The 22522-nt window shown below is 46.2% G+C and overlaps 1 protein-coding gene across 1 annotated transcript in view; it reads left to right on the top strand.

Annotated features, from left to right (window-relative positions):
* Positions 1-22522, top strand: part of LOC128689500 (immunoglobulin domain-containing protein oig-4) — a 362237-nt gene that overhangs the window by 81413 nt on the left and 258302 nt on the right. The window lies entirely within an intron of this gene.

Below are 22522 nucleotides of genomic sequence, written 5' to 3'. Positions count from 1 at the left end.
AGGAGCTTATAAACTGTATGGCAGGAGAGGTGCAGCAGTTTATAAGCTCCTTCTCCGCTCATATGCCGTATTCTATTCAAGATTGATGGACTGACCACATCGACTCAAGGTTGAGGGACTGATTACCTCATTTTCCTCCTGTTCTTCAAGATTCTCCTTTGTATGGACTGATGAAGCCACTGTGTGGCGAAACGTTTCCTCAATAAAGATACCCAAGAGTTGCACATGTGACTAATTTATCAAGTCTAACCCACACCCACTCATGTATATATCCAACCTATTTTAAAACTAAACAACGTCGTAGTTTCTAAAACTGTACTCGGGAGTTTGTTCCACTCATCCACAACTCTATTAACCACTACTTTCCTATATGCTTCCTGAATTTGAATTTTTCCAATTTAAAATCATTGCTGCAGTCTTGTCTTGGCTAGATATTTTTAGCACGCTATTTACATTCCCTTTATTTATTCAATCGCATCCTCCCAAATTCTACGCCTTTCTAGAGAGTGCAGATTCAGAGCCTCAGTCTATCCTCATCAGGGAGATACATGGGATCAACTTTGTCATCCTCCTTTGTACATTTTCCAGAGCATTTATAACTATTCTGTAATACGGTGACCAAAACTGTGCAGCATAATCTAAATGAGGCCTAACCAAGGATATATAGAGTTGTTAGGTAAGACACATATGCAACAGTTAGGTATCTTTATTGTGAAACGTTTCGCCTACACAGTAGGCTTCTTCAGTCGAGTACAGAAAAGTTGATAGAAGCAGAAGATACTTGAAGACGATGTAATCAGTCCATCACCCTTAAAGTTTTGAGGTGGTCAGTCCCTCAGTCTGGAGAAGAGCATTGTTCCGTTGTCTGAAACAATGCTCTTCTCCAGACTGAGGGACTGACCACCTCAAAACTTTAAGGGTGATGGACTGATTACATCGTCTTCAAGTATCTTCTGCTTCTATCAACTTTTCTGTACTCGACTGAAGAAGCCTACTGTGTAGGCGAAACGTTTCGAAATAAAGATACCTAACTGTTGCATATGTGTCTTACCTAACAATCTGTCGGTATTTTATACCATTTTAATGTTCATATATAGAGTTGAAGAACAACCTGAGGATTCCTATTATTTATGCTTCTTGATATGAAGCCGAGGGTTCTGTTAGCTTTATTGCGAACACCAATGCACTGTTATCTTGGTTTTAGATTACTACTAACCAGAACCCCCAAATCATTTTCTTAACCAGTAATAACCCTTGTGGTTTAGCGCTTCTTTTTTATAATAATCATCATTCAGTAATATTAAGATCTACTTTATTTAGTTTGCATCTAGTATGGTTGTTTTCTTATCCAGTGTTTAGAACTTTGCATTTGTCTATATTAAACTGCTATATTAGACTGCTGCGGTTGGATGCCCACATAACCATCACAACCGGGTTGATCTGGCACTAGGAGGAAGTAGTAATTCAGTTTTCTGTTGATAATCTTTACACATTTGTTCCTGCAATATTTTTGATGTCTGTTGTTAATAGGTTGAATAATCTTGGAGCAAGAATGTTGAGACAGTGTTCCCTTGTGCTCATGGTACCCGTGCTTTCCACTGGGTCTGTGTCACACCTCCCATATCTCAATCTCCGCAACATTGTTATGGCTATATGTAGATTTGGGACTCAGGCTTCCAGCTTCTTATTTGCTCCAGAGACATTCCTAACAGTTGAAATGCTTGATCAGGCTGTATCCAGATGTGGTATCTGTCTCCTGTCCTAAAAACAACCGTCGACATTGAACAATACAGTAAGGAAGATAGAACAAGTGATATGTACATAAATGGTTCAGAGAAGCGACAAGTTGATAAGTTAGACACTTGGCAACACTTGCGTACCTTCACTGAGGAAACGTTTCGCCACACACTGGCTTCATCAGTCCATACAAAGGAGAATGGTGAAGAACAGGAGGAGTTTGAGGTAATCAGTCCCTCAGCCTTGAGTCGATGTAATCAATCAATCTTGAAGAGAATTCAGCATATGTGCTAAGAAGTGGTTGATATACTGTAGACAGGTGAGGTGAAGCAGTCGTAGGTGGTACCACACTTGACAAATCCAAATGTGGAAGTAGGTCATACCTAAAGGTTAAGCAAGTGAAGGATTCCCTGTCTAATTTATCAACTTGTCAATTCTCTGAACCATTTGTCTACATTCCTGTCAGACACAGCAACATCTTGGGATCTAAATACAGGGAATCCTTCACTTGCTTAACCTTTAGGTATGACCTACTTGGATTTGTCAAGTGTGGTACCACCTACGACTGCTTCACCTCACCTGTCTACAGTATATCAACCACTTCTTAGCACATATGCTGAATTCTCTTCAAGACTGATTGATTGATTACATCGACTCAAGGCTGAGGGACTGATTACCTCAAACTCCTCCTGTTCTTCATCATTCTCCTTTGTATGGACTGATGAAGCCAATGTGTGGCGAAACATTTCCTCATTAAAGATACCCAAGTGTTGCACATGTGTCTAATTTATCAACAAGTGATATGAATGTGTCACTACTGGCACTATATATGAATGTGTCACTACTGGCACTATATATGAATGTGTCACTACTGGCACTATATATGAATGTGTCACTACTGGCACTATATATGAATGTGTCACTACTGGCACTATATATGAATGTGTGGTTTAGAAAGACACGTAAGCAAACACTATAACATATTTATTAGAAAACGTTTCGGGCCTGGGACCTTGATCACTTCTAACATACAGAGGTAGAAAGACATTATATATATATAGGCGGAGAGTGAGATGTGACGCACGTGACCTGAGGAATGTCATAAGAACATGAGAACATAAGAATGGAGGAACACTGTAGAAGGCCTACTGGCCCATGCGAGGCAGGTCCTTATCAAAATAACCTCTGCCTACGATGAGGACGGGTAGACGTTGAAATCATGTGACTCCTGTGCTGTTGGGTTGGTGGTGCTTAAGTATCATGTATGCTAATGTTTTTGAAATTTTGTAGTTTCCAGTGTTGCGTTCTATAGTGTCGGTGACTGCGATTAGTGAGGCTTCTAGGCACCGTCGGCGTCTGAGGTCTGGTTCGGTGAGAACGAGTTGTGCCTCATTCCAGTTCATCAAATGTCCCGTGGTGTCTCTGTGGAGGACACAGGCGTACCTTACATCGTCTCTGTTAGAGGCATTTCGATGCTCATTCAAGCGGACTGCAAGATCTCTGCCTGTCTCGCCTACATATTTCTTGGGACAGAACCCACAGGGGATAGTGTAGACGCCTGCTGTAGAAGTTAGAGGTGTGGGGCTGCGTTTCGTAGTGAGGTCTTTGATAGACGATGTGTTTATGGTGGAAACGTTGGTGTTACTCATAGCAAGTGCCCGGCGAGTATTCGTAGCAACATCACCACATGGGAGTACTATGAACTGCTTAGGGGGCTGTTCCATGGGCGGTTTGTTGAGAATAGCTTGTGCCTTAAGTCTGCAATCTCGGATGAAGAAAGATGGGAACTGAAGACGTGTAAAGGCTTGTGTTATGTAAGTGCATTCTTCTTCTAGAAAACAAGGGCTGGAGATGCGAAGAGCTCTCAAGAAGAAGCCAATGAGGACTCCTCTCTTAGTGCAGGTGTCTTGGTGTGAATAAAAGTGTATAAGATCGTCCTTGTTGGTAGGTTTTCTATACACTTTGAAGAGAAGTTTGTCACTGTCGGGAGATCTGCACAGTAGAACGTCGAGGAAAGGAAGTTTGCCATCATTTTCGAGTTCAAGTGTAAACTTTATTGATGGTTCAACTGCATTGATCTTGTTGAGAAGGGCCTGGATATTGAGACGTCTCGGATAGAAAACCAATACATCATCAACGTATCTTAGCCAGGTAACGGTGTTGGGAATGAGGGTGCTGAATTTCTCTGTCTCCAGGTTTTCCATGAAGAGGTTGGCAAGCACAGCACTGAGCGGGCTGCCCATTGTCATCCCAAAGCACTGTTTGTAACAGTTGTCCTGATACTTGAAGAAGTTGAAATTAACACAAAGTTCCACTAGATTGATGAAGTCTAGAAGAGGTAAAGGGAGGTCGTGGTTTTCAGTGAGCCTCTGTCTCAATGTTGATTGCAGCGTCAGTAGGAACGTTGGTTTACCTGGAGTTTACCTGGAGAGAGTTCCGGGGGTCAACGCCCCCGCGGCCCGGTCTGTGACCAGGCCTCCTTAGGTCAGTGTCCCAGGATGCGACCCACACCAGTCGACTAACGCCCACGTACCCATTTTACTGATGGGGAACATAGACAACAGGTGGAAAGAAACACGTCCAATGTTTCTACTCTGGCTGAGAATCGAACCCAGGCCCTCACCGTGTGAAGCGAGAGCGTTAACCACCAGGCTGTGACATCGAAGGAAGCCATGCTTTTGTTTTTGACATTCAGGTTGGAAATTCGGGAGAGAAGGTCACCTGAGTGCTTGAGGTGTGCTTGACTGATGGTGCCCAGAAGCGCTGAAAGGTATTTGGCAAGGTGGCCGGCTAGTCTGTGTGGTGCACTCCTATGCCCGAAGTGATAGGCCGTAGTGGAATGCCAGGTTTGTGTGTCTTAGGAAGGCCATACAGACGTGCTGGTTTCGGTTGACCTGGTAAAAGTTTAAGTAGTTTTTTGCCTTGTTCTGATTTTCGTAAGATGCTACGAGCCTTTTGAAGAAAAGTCTGGGTACTTTGAAGTAGCACTGATTCTGATACAGGCTGGTATGTGTTGGCATCGTTGAGATTTAAATTTTAATGATATCGTCATTACAACCGCTGACAAAGGAGGCGGTGTGGTGTTACTCAACACTGTCGACTACAACAATAAAGTCTTAAATCTTCTCAACGATGCCAACACATACCAGCCTGTATCAGAATCAGTGCTACTTCAAAGTACCCAGACTTTTCTTCAAAAGGCTCGTAGCATCTTACGAAAATCAGAACAAGGCAAAAAACTACTTAAACTTTTACCAGGTCAACCGAAACCAGCACGTCTGTATGGCCTTCCTAAGACACACAAACCTGGCATCCCACTACGGCCTATCACTTCAGGCATAGGGAGTGCACCACATAGACTAGCCGGCCACCTTGCCAAATACCTTTCAGCGCTTCTGGGCACCATCAGTCAAGCACACCTCAAGCACTCAGGTGACCTTCTCTCCCGAATTTCCAACCTGAATGTCAAAAACAAAAGCATGGCTTCCTTCGATGTCACAGCCCTCTTCACCAACGTTCCTACTGACGCTGCAATCAACATTCTGAGACAGAGGCTCACTGAAAACCACGACCTCCCTTTACCTCTTCTAGACTTCATCAATCTAGTGGAACTTTGTGTTAATTTCAACTTCTTCAAGTATCAGGACAACTGTTACAAACAGTGCTTTGGGATGGCAATGGGCAGCCCGCTCAGTGCTGTGCTTGCCAACCTCTTCATGGAAAACCTGGAGACAGAGAAATTCAGCACCCTCATTCCCAACACCGTTACCTGGCTAAGATACGTTGATGATGTATTGGTTTTCTATCCGAGACGTCTCAATATCCAGGCCCTTCTCAACAAGATCAATGCAGTTGAACCATCAATGAAGTTTACACTTGAACTCGAAAATGATGGCAAACTTCCTTTCCTCGACGTTCTACTGTGCAGATCTCCCGACAGTGACAAACTTCTCTTCAAAGTGTATAGAAAACCTACCAACAAGGACGATCTTATACACTTTTATTCACACCAAGACACCCGCACTAAGAGAGGAGTCCTCATTGGCTTCTTCTTGAGAGCTCTTCGCATCTCCAGCCCTTGTTTTCTAGAAGAAGAATGCACTTACATAACACAAGCCTTTACACGTCTTCAGTTCCCATCTTTCTTCATCCGAGATTGCAGACTTAAGGCACAAGCTATTCTCAACAAACCGCCCATGGAACAGCCCCCTAAGCAGTTCATAGTACTCCCATGTGGTGATGTTGCTACGAATACTCGCCGGGCACTTGCTATGAGTAACATCAACGTTTCCACCATAAACACATCATCTATCAAAGACCTCACTACGAAACGCAGCCCCACACCTCTAACTTCTACAGCAGGCGTCTACACTATCCCCTGTGGGTTCTGTCCCAAGAAATATGTAGGCGAGACAGGCAGAGATCTTGCAGTCCGCTTGAATGAGCATTGAAATGCCTCTAACAGAGACGATGTAAGGTACGCCTGTGTCCTCCACAGAGACTCCACGGGACATTTGATGAACTGGAATGAGGCACAACTCGTTCTCACCGAACCAGACCTCAGACGCCGACGGTGCCTAGAAGCCTCACTAATCGCAGTCACCGACACTATAGAACGCAACACTGGAAACTACAAAATTTCAAAAACATTAGCATACATGATACTTAAGCACCACCAACCCAACAGCACAGGAGTCACATGATTTCAACGTCTACCCGTCCTCATCGTACACGGAGGTTATTTTGATAAGGACCTGCCTCGCATGGGCCAGTAGGCCTTCTACAGTGTTCCTCCATTCTTATGTTCTCATGTTCTTATGACATTCCTCAGGTCACGTGCGTCACACCTCACTCTCCGCCTATATATATATATAATGCCTTTCTACCTCTGTATGTTAGAAGTGATCAAGGTCCCAGGACCGAAACGTTTTCTAATAAATATGTTATAGTGTTTGCTTACGTGTCTTTCTAAACCAACTTGTCGGTATTTATTACCAAGGTTTATACCATATGTGTCACTACTGGCACTATATATGAATGTGTCACTACTGGCACTATATATGAATGTGTCACTACTGGCACTATATATGAATGTGTCACTACTGGCACTATATATGAATGTGTCACTACTGGCACTATATATGTGTCACTACTGGCACTATATATGAATGTGTCACCACTGGCACTATATATGTGTCACTACTGGCACTATATATGAATGTGTCACCACTGGCACTATATATGAATGTGTCACCACTGGCACTATATATGAATGTGTCACCACTGGCACTATATATGAATGAGTCACTACTGGCACTATATATGAATGTGTCACCACTGGCACTATATATGAATGAGTCACTACTGGCACTATATATGAATGTGTCACTACTGGCACTATAATGTCGTTATCACTGACATTATTCTGACCATCACAACGTTAAACTTACTGTCATATCTACACGTCAGCTGACATTAATATACCCAAGTGATTCACAAGATCGTTATACGGGATGGTCCTCTTGTGAGTTCTTCGTTTTTCCAAAGTTCATCAATTGAACTCTGACCCCAGTGAACATCAACTCACCTAGCATGAGTGGGTGTGGGTGGGTGTGAATTGGACGTGGCTAGCTTGTGCTATTAGGTCAGATGCCGTGCTCCTTCCTTAAGTGAATGTGACTTGACCTAATTAGGTTAGGGCATTGGCTTAAGCCGGTAGAAGACTTGGACCTGCCTCGCATGGGCCAGTAGGCCTGCTGCAGTGTTCCTTCTTTCGTATGTTCTTACCACACCTGTTTGTACCACCATCCCTGCTAGTACCACCACTCCCTACACCACCATTACCACCACCGTTCCTGCTAGTACAACTACCAATACCACTAGTACCACCACTATTCCTAATACCCCTACAATTACCACGAGTACTACCAGCATTTCTGCTAGTAGCACTACCACTATTCCTGCTAGTATCACCGTTCCCAGCACCACTACCCCCCCCCCCCCAACCACTACCTGTGCTCGCTGACCTGTCCTCTTTAATTTCATTACCAACAAGCATTAACTTGATCAATGGTCAAACAAAATATTCTCTCCAAAATGCTGACATGAATACCAGACAAACAAAACCTTTCATATATAGTTCAACGACATTGTTAGTGCAAACAATGACAGTGATTATGTTAACAGTGTAGTGATACTGCAATGTTGTGTCACTGTGACACTACACTGTCACAGTGACACTACACTGTCACAGTGACACTACACTGTCACAGTGACACTACACTGTCACAGTGACACTACATTGTCACAGTGACACTACACTGTCACAGTGACACTACACTGTCACAGTGACACTACACTGTTGTTCCAGTGACACTACACTGTTGTTTCACAGTGACACTACACTGTCACAGTGACACTACACTGTTGTTTCACAGTGACACTACACTGTTGTTTCACAGTGACACTACACTGTTGTTTCACAGTGACACTACACTGTTGTTTCACAGTGACACTACACTGTTGTTTCACAGTGACACTACACTGTTGTTTCACAGTGACACTACACTGTTGTTTCACAGTGACACTACACTGTTGTTTCACAGTGACACTACACTGTCACAGTGACACTACACTGTCACAGTGACACTACACCGTTGTTTCACAGTGACACTACACTGTTGTTTCACAGTGACACTACACTGTTGTTTCACAGTGACACTACACTGTTGTTTCACAGTGACACTACACTGTTGTTTCACAGTGACACTACACTGTTGTTTCACAGTGACACTACACTGTTGTTTCACAGTGACACTACACTGTTGTTCCACAGTGACACTACACTGTTGTTTCACAGTGACACTACACTGTTGTTTCACAGTGACACTACACTGTTGTTCCACAGTGACACTACACTATTGTTCCACAGTGACACTACACTGTCACAGTGACACTACACTATTGTTCCACAGTGACACTACACTGTCACAGTGACACTACACTATTGTTCCACAGTGACACTACACTGTCACAGTGACACTACACTGTTGTTCCACGGTGACACTACACTGTCACAGTGACACTACACTGTTGTTCCACAGTGACACTACACTGTCACAGTGACACTACACTATTGTTCCACAGTGACACTACACTGTCACAGTGACACTACACTATTGTTCCACAGTGACACTACACTGTCACAGTGACACTACACTGTTGTTCCACGGTGACACTACACCGTCACAGTGACACTACACTGTCACAGTGACACTACACTGTTGTTTCAGTGACACTACACTGTTGTTTCACAGTGACACTACACTGTTGTTTCACAGTGACACTACACTGTTGTTTCACAGTGACACTACACTGTTGTTTCACAGTGACACTACACTGTTGTTTCACAGTGACACTACACTGTTGTTTCACAGTGACACTACACTGTTGTTTCACAGTGACACTACACTGTCACAGTGACACTACACTGTCACAGTGACACTACACTGTTGTTTCACAGTGACACTACACTGTTGTTTCACAGTGACACTACACTGTTGTTTCACAGTGACACTACACTGTTGTTTCACAGTGACACTACACTGTTGTTTCACAGTGACACTACACTGTTGTTTCACAATGACACTACACTGTTGTTTCACAGTGACACTACACTGTTGTTCCACAGTGACACTACACTGTTGTTTCACAGTGACACTACACTGTTGTTTCACAGTGACACTACACTGTTGTTCCACAGTGACACTACACTATTGTTCCACAGTGACACTACACTGTCACAGTGACACTACACTATTGTTCCACAGTGACACTACACTGTCACAGTGACACTACACTATTGTTCCACAGTGACACTACACTATTGTTCCACAGTGACACTACACTGTCACAGTGACACTACACTGTTGTTCCACGGTGACACTACACTGTCACAGTGACACTACACTGTTGTTCCACAGTGACACTACACTGTCACAGTGACACTACACTATTGTTCCACAGTGACACTACACTGTCACAGTGACACTACACTGTTGTTCCACGGTGACACTACACTATTGTTCCACAGTGACACTACACTGTCACAGTGACACTACACTGTTGTTCCACAGTGACACTACACTGTTGTTTCACAGTGACACTACACTGTTGTTTCACAGTGACACTACACTGTTGTTCCACAGTGACACTACACTGTCACAGTGACACTACACTGTTGTTCCACAGTGACACTACACTGTTGTTCCACAGTGACACTACACTGTCACAGTGACACTACACTGTTGTTCCACAGTGACACTACACTGTCACAGTGACACTACACTGTTGTTCCACGGTGACACTACACTGTTGTTTCACAGTGACACTACACTGTTGTTCCACGGTGACACTACACTGTTGTTTCACGGTGACACTACACTGTTGTTTCACAGTGACACTACACTGTCACAGTGACACTACACTGTCACAGTGACACTACACTGTTGTTCCACGGTGACACTACACTGTTGTTTCACAGTGACACTACACTGTTGTTCCACGGTGACACTACACTGTTGTTTCACAGTGACACTACACTGTTGTTCCACGGTGACACTACACTGTTGTTTCACAGTGACACTACACTGTTGTTCCACGGTGACACTACACTGTTGTTTCACAGTGACACTACACTATTGTTCCACAGTGACACCACACAAGGTGGGTCACAGTGACAGACACGAGGTAGATCACAGTGGCACCATACAAGGTTTTCACAGACACACAAGGTAGGTCACATTGGCACCACACAAGGAAGGTCACAGTAATATCAAACAACGTGGGTCACAGTGACCACTACACAAGGTAGTTTACAGTGGCACCACACAGGGTGGGCTGCCAGCCATGGTACACCACCATACAAGGTGGGCCACAACACAGGATGGGCCACCAGCCAGGGTATGCCACTATACAAAGTGGCCACAATGCCATCACACAGGGTGGGCCACAATACCATCACACAGGGTGGGCAACAATGCCATCACACAGAGTGGGCCACAATGCCATCACACAGGGTGGGCCACAATGGCATCACACAGGGTGGGCCACCAGCCAGGGTATGCCACCATACAAGGTGGGCCACAATACAGGGTGGGCCACAACGCAATCACACAGGGTGGGCCATAATGCCATCACAGAGGGCGGGCCACAATGCCATCACACAGGGCAGGCCACAATGCCATCACACAGGGTGGGCAACAATGCCATCACACAGAGTGGGCCACAATGCCATCACACAGGGTGGGCCACACTGGCATCACGCAGAGTGGGCCACAATGGCATCACACAGGGTGGGCCACCAGCCAGGGTATGCCACCATACAAGGTGGGCCACAATACAGGGTGGGCCACAACGCCATCACACAGGGTGGGCCACAATGCCATCACACAGAGTGGGCCACAATGCCATCACACAGAGTGGGCCACAATGCCATCACACAGGGTGGGCCACAATGCCATCACACAGGGTGGGCCACAGTGCCATCATACAGGGTGGGCCACAACACAGGGTGGGCACAGTGCCATCACACAGGGTGGGCCACAGTGCCACAACACAGGGTGGGCCACAGTGCCACAACACAGGGTGGGCCACAGTGCCACAACACAGGGTGGGCCACAGTGCCACAACACAGGGTGGGCCACAGTGCCACAACACAGGGTGGGCCACAGTGCCACCACACAGGGTGGGCCACAGTGCCACAACACAGGGTGGGCCACAGTGACACAACACAGGGAGGGCCGCAGTGCCACACCACAGGGTGGGCCACAGTGCCATCACACAGGGTGGGCCACAGTGCCACAACACAGGGTGGGCCGCAGTGCCACAACACAGGGTGGGTCACAGTGCCACAACACAGGGTGGGCCACAGTGCCACAACACAGGGTGAGCCACAGTGCCACAACACAGGGTGGGCTACAGTGCCACAACACAGGGTAGGCAGCAGTGCCATCATACAGGGTGGGCCACAGTGCCACAACACAGGGTAGGCCACAGTGCCACAACACAAGGTGGGCCAGTGCCACAACACAGGGTGGGGCACAGTGCCACAACACAGGGTGGGCCACAACACAGGGCGGGCCACAGTGCCACAACACAGGGTGGGCCAGTGCCACAACACAGGGTGGACCAGTGTCACAACACAGGGTGGGCCACAGTGCCACAACACAGGGTGGGCCACAGTGCCACAACACAGGGTGGGCCATAGTGCCACAACACAGGGTGGGCCGCAGTGCCACAACACAGGGTGGGCCATAGTGCCACAACACAGGGTGGGCCACAGTGTCACAACACAGAGTGGGCCACAACACAGGGTGGGCCACAGTGCCACAACACAGGGTGGGCCATAGTGCCACAACACAGGGTGGGCCACAGTGCCACAACACAGGCTGGGCCATAGTGCCACAACACAGGGTGGGCCACAGTGTCACAACACAGAGTGGGCCACAACACAGGGTGGGCCACAGTGCCACAACACAGGGTGGGCCATAGTGCCACAACACAGGGTGGGCCACAGTGCCACAACACAGGGTGGGCCACAGTGCCACAACACAGGGTGGGCCACAGTGCCACAACACAGGGTGGGCCACAACACAGGCTGGGCCACAGTGCCACACCACAGGGTGGGCCACAACACAGGGTGGGCCACAGTGCCACAACACAGGGTGGACCACAGTGCCACAACACAGGGTGGGCCACAGTGCCACAACACAGGGTGGGCCACAACACAGGGTGGGCCACAGTGCCACACCACAGGGTGGGCCACAACACAGGGTGGGCCACAGTGCCACAACACAGGGTGGACCACAGTGCCACAACACAGGGTGGGCCACAGTGCCACAACACAGGGTGGGCCACAACACAGGGTGGGCCACAACACAGGGTGGGCCACAGTGCCACAACACAGGGTGGGCCGCAGTACACCAAACTGGTCTCCAGGCTATGTAAAAATCTCAATATTTTTAAATTCTCTGCACAACAAACCTCGTCAATAATGATTTATATAAAGGGAGAAAAATGTGATAGTGGGAGGATGGTTGTATGGTGGTTGGTTGTATGGTTGTTGGTTGTATGGTTGTTGGTTGTATGGTTGTATGGTTGGTGGGTGTATGGTTGTATGGTTGGTGGGTGTATGGTTGTATGGTTGGTGGGAGGATGGTTGGTGGGTGGATGGTTGTATGGTTGGTGGGTGTATGGTTGTATGGTTGGTGGGTGTATGGTTGGTGGGAGGATGGTTGGTGGGTGGATGGTTGTATGGTTGGTGGGAGGATGGTTGGTGGGTGGATGGTTGTATGGTTGGTGGGTGTATGGTTGTATGGTTGGTGGGTGTATGGTTGGTGGGAGGATGGTTGGTGGGTGGATGGTTGTATGGTTGGTGGGAGGATGGTTGGTGGGTGGATGGTTGTATGGTTGGTGGGTGTATGGTTGTATGGTTGGTGGGTGTATGGTTGGTGGGAGGATGGTTGGTGGGTGGATGGTTGTATGGTTGGTGGGAGGATGGTTGGTGGGTGGATGGTTGTATGGTTGGTGGGAGGATGGTTGGTGGGTGGATGGTTGTATGGTTGGTGGGTGTATGGTTGTATGGTTGGTGGGTGTATGGTTGGTGGGAGGATGGTTGGTGGGTGGATGGTTGTATGGTTGGTGGGAGGATGGTTGGTGGGTGGATGGTTGTATGGTTGGTGGGTAGATGGTTGTAAGGTTGTATGGTTGGTGGGTGTATGGTTGTAGGGTGTATGGTTGGTGGGAGTATGGTTGTTGGTTGAATGGTTGGTGGGTGTATGGTATGGTTGGTGGGTGTATGGTTGTATGGTTGGTGGGTGGATGGTTGTATGGTTGGTTGGTGTATGGTTGTTGGTTGTGTGAATGATGGGTGTATGGTTGTTGGTTGTATGGTTGGTGGGTACATAGTTTTATGGTTGGTGGGTGTATGGTTGTAAGGTTGGTGGGTGGATGGTTGTATGGTTGGTGGGTGTATGGTTGGTGGATGGTTGGTGGGTGGATGGTTGAATGGTTGGTGGGTGGATGGTTGTATGGTTGGTGGGTGGATGGTTGTATGGTTGGTGGGTGGATGGTTGTATGGTATATTTGTATGGTTGGTGGGAGGATGGTTGTATGTCTGATGGTTGTATGGTTGGCGGAGGATGGTTGGTGGGAGGATGGTTGGTGGGTGGATGGTTGTATAGTTCGTGGGTGGAAGGTTGTATGGTTGGTGGGAGGATGGTTGGTGGGAGGATGGTTGGTGGGTGGATGGTTGTATAGTTCGTGGGTGGAAGGTTGTATGGTTGGTGGGAGGATGGTTGTATGGTTGGTGGGAGGATGGTTGATGGTTGTATGGCTGGTGGAAGGATGGTTGGTGGGTGGATGGTTGTATGGGTGGTGGGTGGATGGTTGTATGGTTGGAAAGTGTATGGTTGTATGGTTGGGGGTGTATGGTTGGTGGGTGTATGGTTGGTGGGTTTATGGTTGGTGGGTGTATGGTTGGTGGGTGTATGGTTGTATGGTTGGTGGGAGGATGGTTGTATGGTTGGTGGGTGTATGGTTGTATGGTTGGTGGGAGGATGGTTGTATGGTTGGTAGTGTATGGTTGTATGGTTGGTGGGAGGATGGTTGTATGGTTGGTGGGTGCATGGTTGGTAGGGGGATGGTTGTATGGTTGGCAGGGGGATGGTTGTATGGTTGGTGGGTGTATGGTTGGTGGGTGGATGGTTGTATGGATGGTGGGTGTATGGTTGGTGGGTGTATGGTTGGTGGGTGTATGGTTGGTGAGAGGATGGTTGTATAGTTGGTGGGTGTATGGTTATGGTTGGTGGGTGTATGGTTGTATGGTTGGTGGGTGTATGATTGGTGGGAGGATGGTTGTATGGTTGGTGGGTGGATGGTTGTATGGTTGGTGGGAGGATGGTTGTATGGTTGGTGGGAGGATGGTTATATGGTTGGTGGGTGTATGGTTGGTGGGAGGATGATTGTATGGTTGGTGGGTGGATGGTTGGTGGTTGTATGGTTGGTGGTTGTATGGTTGGTGGGTGTATGGTTATAGGGAGGTTGGTTGTATGGTTGGTGGGAGGATGGTTGTATGGTTGGTGGGTGCATGGTTGTAGGGAGGATGGTTGTATGGCTGGTGGGTGCATGGTTGTATGGTTGGTGGGGGATGGTTGTATGGTTGGTGGTTGTACGGTTGGTGGGTGTATGGTTGGTGGGTGGATGGTTGTATGGTTGATGGGAGGATGGTTGTATGGTTGGTGGTTGTATGGTTGGTGGGCGCATGGTTGAATGGTTGGTGGGGGATGGTTGTATGGTTGGTGGGTGGATGGTTGTATGGTTGGTGGGTGGATGGTTGCATTTTTGGTGGGTGCATGGTTGTATGGTTGGTAGGTATATGGTTGTATGGTTGGTGGGTGTATGGTTGTATGGTTGGTGGGTGTATGGTTGGTGGGTGGATGGTTGTACTGTTCGTGGGTGTATGGTTGTATGGTTGGTGGGTGTATGGTTTTATGGTTGGTGGATGTATGGTTGTATGGTTGGTGGGTGTATGGTTGTATGGTTGGTGGGTGTATGGTTGTATGGTTGGTGGGAGGATGGCTGTATGGTTGGTGGGAGGATGGCTGTATGGTTGGTGAGTGTATGGTTGGTGGGAGGATGGTTGTATGGTTGGTGAGTGTATGGTTGGTGGGTGGATGGTTGTATGGTTGGTGGGGGTATGGTTGGTAGGTGTAGGGTTGGTGGTTGTATGGTTGGTGGGTGTATGGTTGGTGGGTGGATGGTTGGTGGGTGTATGGTTGTATAGTTGGTGGGTGTATGGTTGAATGGTTGGTGGGCGGATGGCTGTATGGTTGGTGGGTGTATGGTTGTATGGTTGGTGGGTGGATGGTTAGTGGGTTTATGGTTGATGGTTGTATGGTTGGTGAGTGTATGGTTTGTGCGTGGATGGTTGTATGGTTGATGGGTGTATGGTTGGTGCGTGAATATTTGATGGGTGTATGGTTGGTGTGTGGATGGTTGAATGGTTGGTGGGCGGATAGCTGTATGGTTGGTGAGTGTATGGTTGTATAGTTGGTGGGTGGATGGTTGTATGGGGTGGGTGGAGGGTTGTATGGTTGGTGGGTGGATAGCTGCATGGTTCGTAGGTGGATAGTTGTATGGTTAGTGGGTGGATGGTTGTATGGTTGGTGGATGGATGGTTGTATGGTTGGTGGGTGGATAGTTGTATGGTTTGTGGGTGGATAGTTGTATCTTTGGTGGGTGGATAATTGCATGGTTGGATGGTGGATGGTTACATTGATGTTTCTCCCTACACTGATGACTTACATTGATGTTTCTCCCTAGGCTGATGACTTATTGATGTTTCTCCCTCCACTGATGACTTACATTGATGTTTCTCCCTCCACTGATGACTTACATTGATGTTTCTCCCTAGGCTGATGACTTATTGATGTTTCTCCCTACACTGATGACTTACGTTGATGTTTCTCCCTACACTGATGACTTACATTGATGTTTCTCCCTAGGCTGATGACTTATTGATGTTTCTCCCTACACTGATGACTTACGTTGATGTTTCTCCCTACACTGATGACTTACATTGATGTTTCTCCCTAGGCTGATGACTTATTGATGTTTCTCCCTACACTGATGACTTACATTGATGTTTCTCCCTCCACTGATGACTTATTGATGTTTCTCCCTACACTGATGACTTACGTTGATGTTTCTCCCTACACTGATGACTTACATTGATGTTTCTCCCTAGGCTGATGACTTATTGATGTTTCTCCCTCCACTGATGACTTACATTGATGTTTCTCCCTCCACTGATGACTTACATTGATGTTTCTCCCTACACTGATGGCTTACATTGATGTTTCTCCCTACACTGATGACTTACATTGATGTTTCTCCCTACACTGATGACTTACATTGATGTTTCTCCCTACACTGATGACTTACATTGATGTTTCTCCCTACACTGATGACTTACATTGATGTTTCTCCCTACACTGATGACTTACATTGATGTTTCTCCCTACACTGATGACTTACATTGATGTTTCTCCCTACACTGATGACTTACATTGATGTTTCTCCCTACACTGATGACTTACATTGATGTTTCTCCCTACACTGATGACTTACATTGATGTTTCTCCCTACACTGATGACTTACATTGATGTTTCTCCCTACACTGATGGCTTACATTGATGTTTCTCCCTACACTGATGACTTACATTGATGTTTCTCCCTACACTGATGACTTACATTGATGTTTCTCCCTACACTGATGACTTACATTGATGTTTCTCCCTACACTGATGACTTACATTGATGTTTCTCCCTACACTGATGACTTACATTGATGTTTCTCCCTACATTGATGACAAAAACAATAGTGAGTCATTACGTATGCCATAACAATTTAATTGATCAATTACAGTGTTCCCAATAAACGTGTTTTGTGAAAATGGGACAAATTATTGTTAATATGAACATCTATTTTTCAAAGTACAAGTTACAGGGTTACCAACCAAAGTTCACTCATTAACAGAGTACAAGTTACAGGGTTACCAACCAAAGTTCACTCATTAACAGAGTACAAGTTACAGGGTTACCAACCAAAGTTCACTCATTAACAGAGTACAAGTTACAGGGTTACCAACCAAAGTTCACTCATTAACAGAGTACAAGTTACAGGGTTACCAACCAAAGTTCACTCATTAACAGAGTACAAGTTACAGGGTTACCAACCAAAGTTCACTCATTAACAGAGTACAAGTTACAGGGTTACCAACCAAAGTTCACTCATTAACAGAGTACAAGTTACAGGGTTACCAACCAAAGTTCACTCATTAACAGAGTACAAGTTACAGGGTTACCAACCAAAGTTCACTCATTAACAGAGTACAAGTTACAGGGTTACCAACCAAAGTTCACTCATTAACAGAGTACAAGTTACAGGGTTACCAACCAAAGTTCACTCATTAACAGAGTACAAGTTACAGGGTTACCAACCAAAGTTCACTCGTTAATAAAGTTGATAAATTAGACTTATATGTAAACGCTTCGTCACACAGTGGCATCATCAGTCCAATAAGAAGAAAAATTGTTGAAGTTTAGAAGGAGTTTGAGGTAATCAGTCCCTCAGCCTGGAGTCGATGTAATCAAAAGAATATAGCACATACGCGAAGGTATTTATATACTGTAGACAGGTGCAAGTTACAGTATATAAGCCAGTTCTTCATGCATATTCTGTTTTCAAGACTGAGGGACTAATTACATCTACTCCAGGCTGAGGGACTGATGACATCTACTCCAGGCTGAGGGACTGATGACATCTACTCCAGGCTGAGGGACTGATGACATCTACTCCAGGCTGAGGGACTGATGACATCTACTCCAGGCTGAGAGACTGATGACATCTACTCCAGGCTGAGGGACTGATGACATCTACTCCAGGCTGAGGGACTGATGACATCTACTCCAGGCTGAGGGACTGATGACATCTACTCCAGGCTGAGGGACTGATGACATCTACTCCAGGCTGAGGGACTGATTACCACAAACTCCTGATCTTCAACCATTTTTCTTTGTATGGACTGATGAAGCCAGTGTCTGGAGAAACATTTGCACAATAAAGATACCCAGGTGTTGCACATGTGTGTAATTATCAACTTGTCGCTTCTCTCAACCATTTATCAACAAAGTCGTTGACTTGATTTACTTGGATAAAGTTAAACTTCAGATCAATGTAAACATTGTAAACATTGTAAAAAACATTGATAAAACAATGTAAACATTGTAAACATTATAAAATATAATGTAAACAAATACAATATTGATTAATATATTTTTTGTGTGCAGATATATTAAGGAATAAATTATGTTTGTGGTGAAGTAAGAACTTAAACCACACATTGTGTTGTTATTAATTATAACACTTGAGGTTGATGACCACGGGAGATTGATGACCCCGGGAGGTTGTAATAAATGGTATAAAATACCGACACAATGGAAATATAAACACAAATGCAGTATAATGTGATCCTTTATTGACAACGTTTCACCCACACAGTGGGCTTTCTCAAGTCACACACGGATCTACCTGGGGTTGGAAGGTACGAGAGTATTTATAGTCAGAATGTTGAGGTCAGGTGAAGAATGCTGCATCTGATGATCCACCGGGTGGGGTTATAGAGTCTTGGGTAGCTTGGCAGGGGTATTGGACAAGTTGTAGACCTTCTGCAGTGTCCTATGTTCTTATGTGGGATAGCGATGAAGAAGTTTCTTGGCGAGTGGTTCAGCTATGTTATAGAAGCCACTGTTCTGGTTGAAATTGTTGGTTATAGAGATAAGCGATGATTCCAGGATTCTTCTGTATTGAGTGTTGTCTTCTGTGGCTATAAGTCTTGAGTTTCTGTAGTTAATTAAATGGTTGTGTGAATTGCGATGCTGTACACAGGCATTCCTTGTATCGTCAGTCCTGCTTGCATATTGGTGTTCTGAAATGCGTGTTTGGAGGTCTCTTGATGTTTCGCCCACATATAATTTGTTGCAGTCATTACAAGGGATTATGTATACCCCTGCAGAGGATGGAGGCTTGTCCTGTCTACTACTGGTGATGTCCTTGATGGTCGTGGTTGTGGAGGTAGATACTTGGAATGATGTTTTGGCAAAGCCCACTGTGGCAAAGTGTTGCAGTGGGGAGTGGAGAATAAAAGTGTTGCAGCGGGGAGTGGAGAATAAAAGTGTTGCAGTGGGGAGTGGAGAATAAAAGTGTTGCAGTGGGGAGTGGAGAATAAAAGTGTTGCAGTGGGGAGTGGAGAATAAAAGTGTTGCAGTGGGGAGTGGAGAATAAAAGTGTTGCAGTGGGGAGTGGAGAATAAAAGTGTTGCAGTGGGGAGTGGAGAATAAAAGTGTTGCAGTGGGGAGTGGAGAATAAGTGTTGCAGTGGGGAGTGGGGAATAAAAGTGTTGCAGTGGGGAGTGGGGAATAAAAGTGTTGCAGTGGGGAGTGGAGAATAAAAGTGTTGCAGTGGGGAGTGGGGAATAAAAGTGTTGCAGTGGGGAGTGGAGAATAAAAGTGTTCCAGTGGGGAGTGGGGAATAAAAGTGTTGCAGTGGGGAGTGGGGAATAAAAGTGTTGCAGTGGGGAGTGGGGAATAAAAGTGTTGCAGTGGGGAGTGGAGAATAAAAGTGTTCCAGTGGGGAGTGGGGAATAAAAGTGTTGCAGTGGGGAGTGGAGAATAAAAGTGTTGCAGTGGGGAGTGGGGAATAAAAGTGTTGCAGTGGGGAGTGGGGAATAAGTGTTGCAGTGGGGAGTGGAGAATAAAAGTGCTGCAGTGGGGAGTGGAGAATAAAAGTGTTGCAGTGGGGAGTGGGGAATAAAAGTGTTGCAGTGGGGAGTGGAGAATAAAAGTGTTGCAGTTGGGAGTGGGGAATAAAAGTGTTGCAGTGGGGAGTGGGGAATAAAAGTGTTGCAGTGGGGAGTGGAGAATAAAAGTGTTGCAGTGGGGAGTGGAGAATAAAAGTGTTGCAGTGGGGAGTGGAGAATAAAAGTGCTGCAGTGGGGAGTGGAGAATAAAAGTGTTGCAGTGGGGAGTGGGAAATAAAAGTGTTGCAGTGGGGAGTGGGGAATAAAAGTGTTGCAGTGGGGGGTGGGAATAAAAGTGCTGCAGTGGGGAGTGGGGAATAAAAGTGTTGCAGTGGGGCGTGGGGAATAAAAGTGTTGCAGTGGGGAGTGGGACTAAAAGTGTTGCAGTGGGGAGTGGAGAATAAAAGTGTTGCAGTGGGGAGTGGAGAATAAAAGTGTTGCAGTGGGGAGTGGAGAATAAAAGTGTTGCAGTGGGGAGTGGGAATAAAAGTGTTGCAGTGGGGAGTGGGGAATAAAAGTGCTGCAGTGGGGAGTGGGGAATAAAAGTGTTGCAGTGGGGAGTGGAGAATAAAAGTGTTGCAGTGGGGAGTGGGGAATAAAAGTGTTGCAGTGGGGAGTGAAGAATAAAAGTGCTGCAGTGGGGAGTGGAGAATAAAAGTGTTGCAGTGGGGAGTGGAGAATAAAAGTGTTGCAGTGGGGAGTGGAGAATAAAAGTGTTGCAGTGGGGAGTGGAGAATAAAAGTGTTGCAGTGGGGAGTGGAGAATAAAAGTGTTGCAGTGGGGAGTGGAGAATAAAAGTGTTGCAGTGGGGAGTGGAGAATAAAAGTGCTGCAGTGGGGAGTGGAGAATAAAAGTGTTGCAGTGGGGAGTGGAGAATAAAAGTGTTGCAGTGGGGAGTGGAGAATAAAAGTGTTGCAGCGGGGAGTGGAGAATAAAAGTGCTGCAGTGGGGAGTGGAGAATAAAAGTGTTGCAGTGGGGAGTGGAGAATAAAAGTGTTGCAGTGGGGAGTGGAGAATAAAAGTGTTGCAGTGGGGAGTGGAGAATAAAAGTGTTGCAGTGGGGAGTGGAGAATAAAAGTGCTGCAGTGGGGAGTGGAGAATAAAAGTGTTGCAGTGGGGAGTGGGGAATAAAAGTGTTGCAGTGGGGAGTGGGAATAAAAGTGCTGCAGTGGGGAGTGGGGAATAAAAGTGTTGCAGTGGGGAGTGGGGAATAAAAGTGTTGCAGTGGGGAGTGGGAATAAAAGTGTTGCAGTGGGGAGTGGAGAATAAAAGTGTTGCAGTGGGGAGTGGAGAATAAAAGTGTTGCAGTGGGGAGTGGAGAATAAAAGTGTTGCAGTGGGGAGTGGAGAATAAAAGTGTTGCAGTGGGGAGTGGGGAATAAAAGTGTTGCAGTGGGGAGTGGAGAATAAAAGTGTTCCAGTAGGGAGTGGGGAATAAAAGTGTTGCAGTGGGGAGTGGGGAATAAAAGTGTTGCAGTGGGGAGTGGGGAATAAAAGTGTTGCAGTGGGGAGTGGAGAATAAAAGTGTTGCAGTGGGGAGTGGAGAATAAAAGTGTTGCAGTGGGGAGTGGAGAATAAAAGTGTTGCAGTGGGGAGTGGAGAATAAAAGTGTTGCAGTGGGGAGTGGAGAATAAAAGTGTTGCAGTGGGGAGTGGAGAATAAAAGTGTTGCAGTGGGGAGTGGAGAATAAAAGTGTTGCAGTGGGGAGTGGGGAATAAAAGTGTTGCAGTGGGGAGTGGAGAATAAAAGTGCTGCAGTGGGGAGTGGAGAATAAAAGTGTTGCAGTGGGGAGTGGAGAATAAAAGTGTTGCAGTGGGGAGTGGAGAATAAAAGTGCTGCAGTGGGGAGTGGAGAATAAAAGTGTTGCAGTGGGGAGTGGAGAATAAAAGTGCTGCAGTGGGGAGTGGAGAATAAAAGTGTTGCAGTGGGGAGTGGAGAATAAAAGTGCTGCAGTGGGGAGTGGAGAATAAAAGTGTTGCAGTGGGGAGTGGAGAATAAAAGTGTTGCAGTGGGGAGTGGAGAATAAAAGTGCTGCAGTGGGGAGTGGAGAATAAAAGTGTTGCAGTGGGGAGTGGAGAATAAAAGTGTTGCAGTGGGGAGTGGAGAATAACAGGATGTTCAGTGGTCACAAGTTCCAATTACTTAGATATGGAAAGAATAAACAACTCAAAGAGAGAAACAGTAAACAAAATACGAACTTATCAAACAATATGAAGAGAACATGTGAGTTTGATACTATCAGGTGATCTTACACAGATCACAATAAGGTAAATAAAAAGCTAGAGAATGATGGGGTGGATAAGTATTTTTAATCAAGGGGAAACAGTGTCAATGGTAACACTTTACAAATCACTTGTGTTCTCTTA

This window comes from Cherax quadricarinatus, chromosome 18 (genome assembly GCF_038502225.1).
Source record: "Cherax quadricarinatus isolate ZL_2023a chromosome 18, ASM3850222v1, whole genome shotgun sequence".
NCBI classification, from domain to species: domain Eukaryota; kingdom Metazoa; phylum Arthropoda; class Malacostraca; order Decapoda; family Parastacidae; genus Cherax; species Cherax quadricarinatus.
Note: the sequence above shows the minus strand (reverse complement) of the source record. Positions and strands in the feature narration are given on the sequence as shown.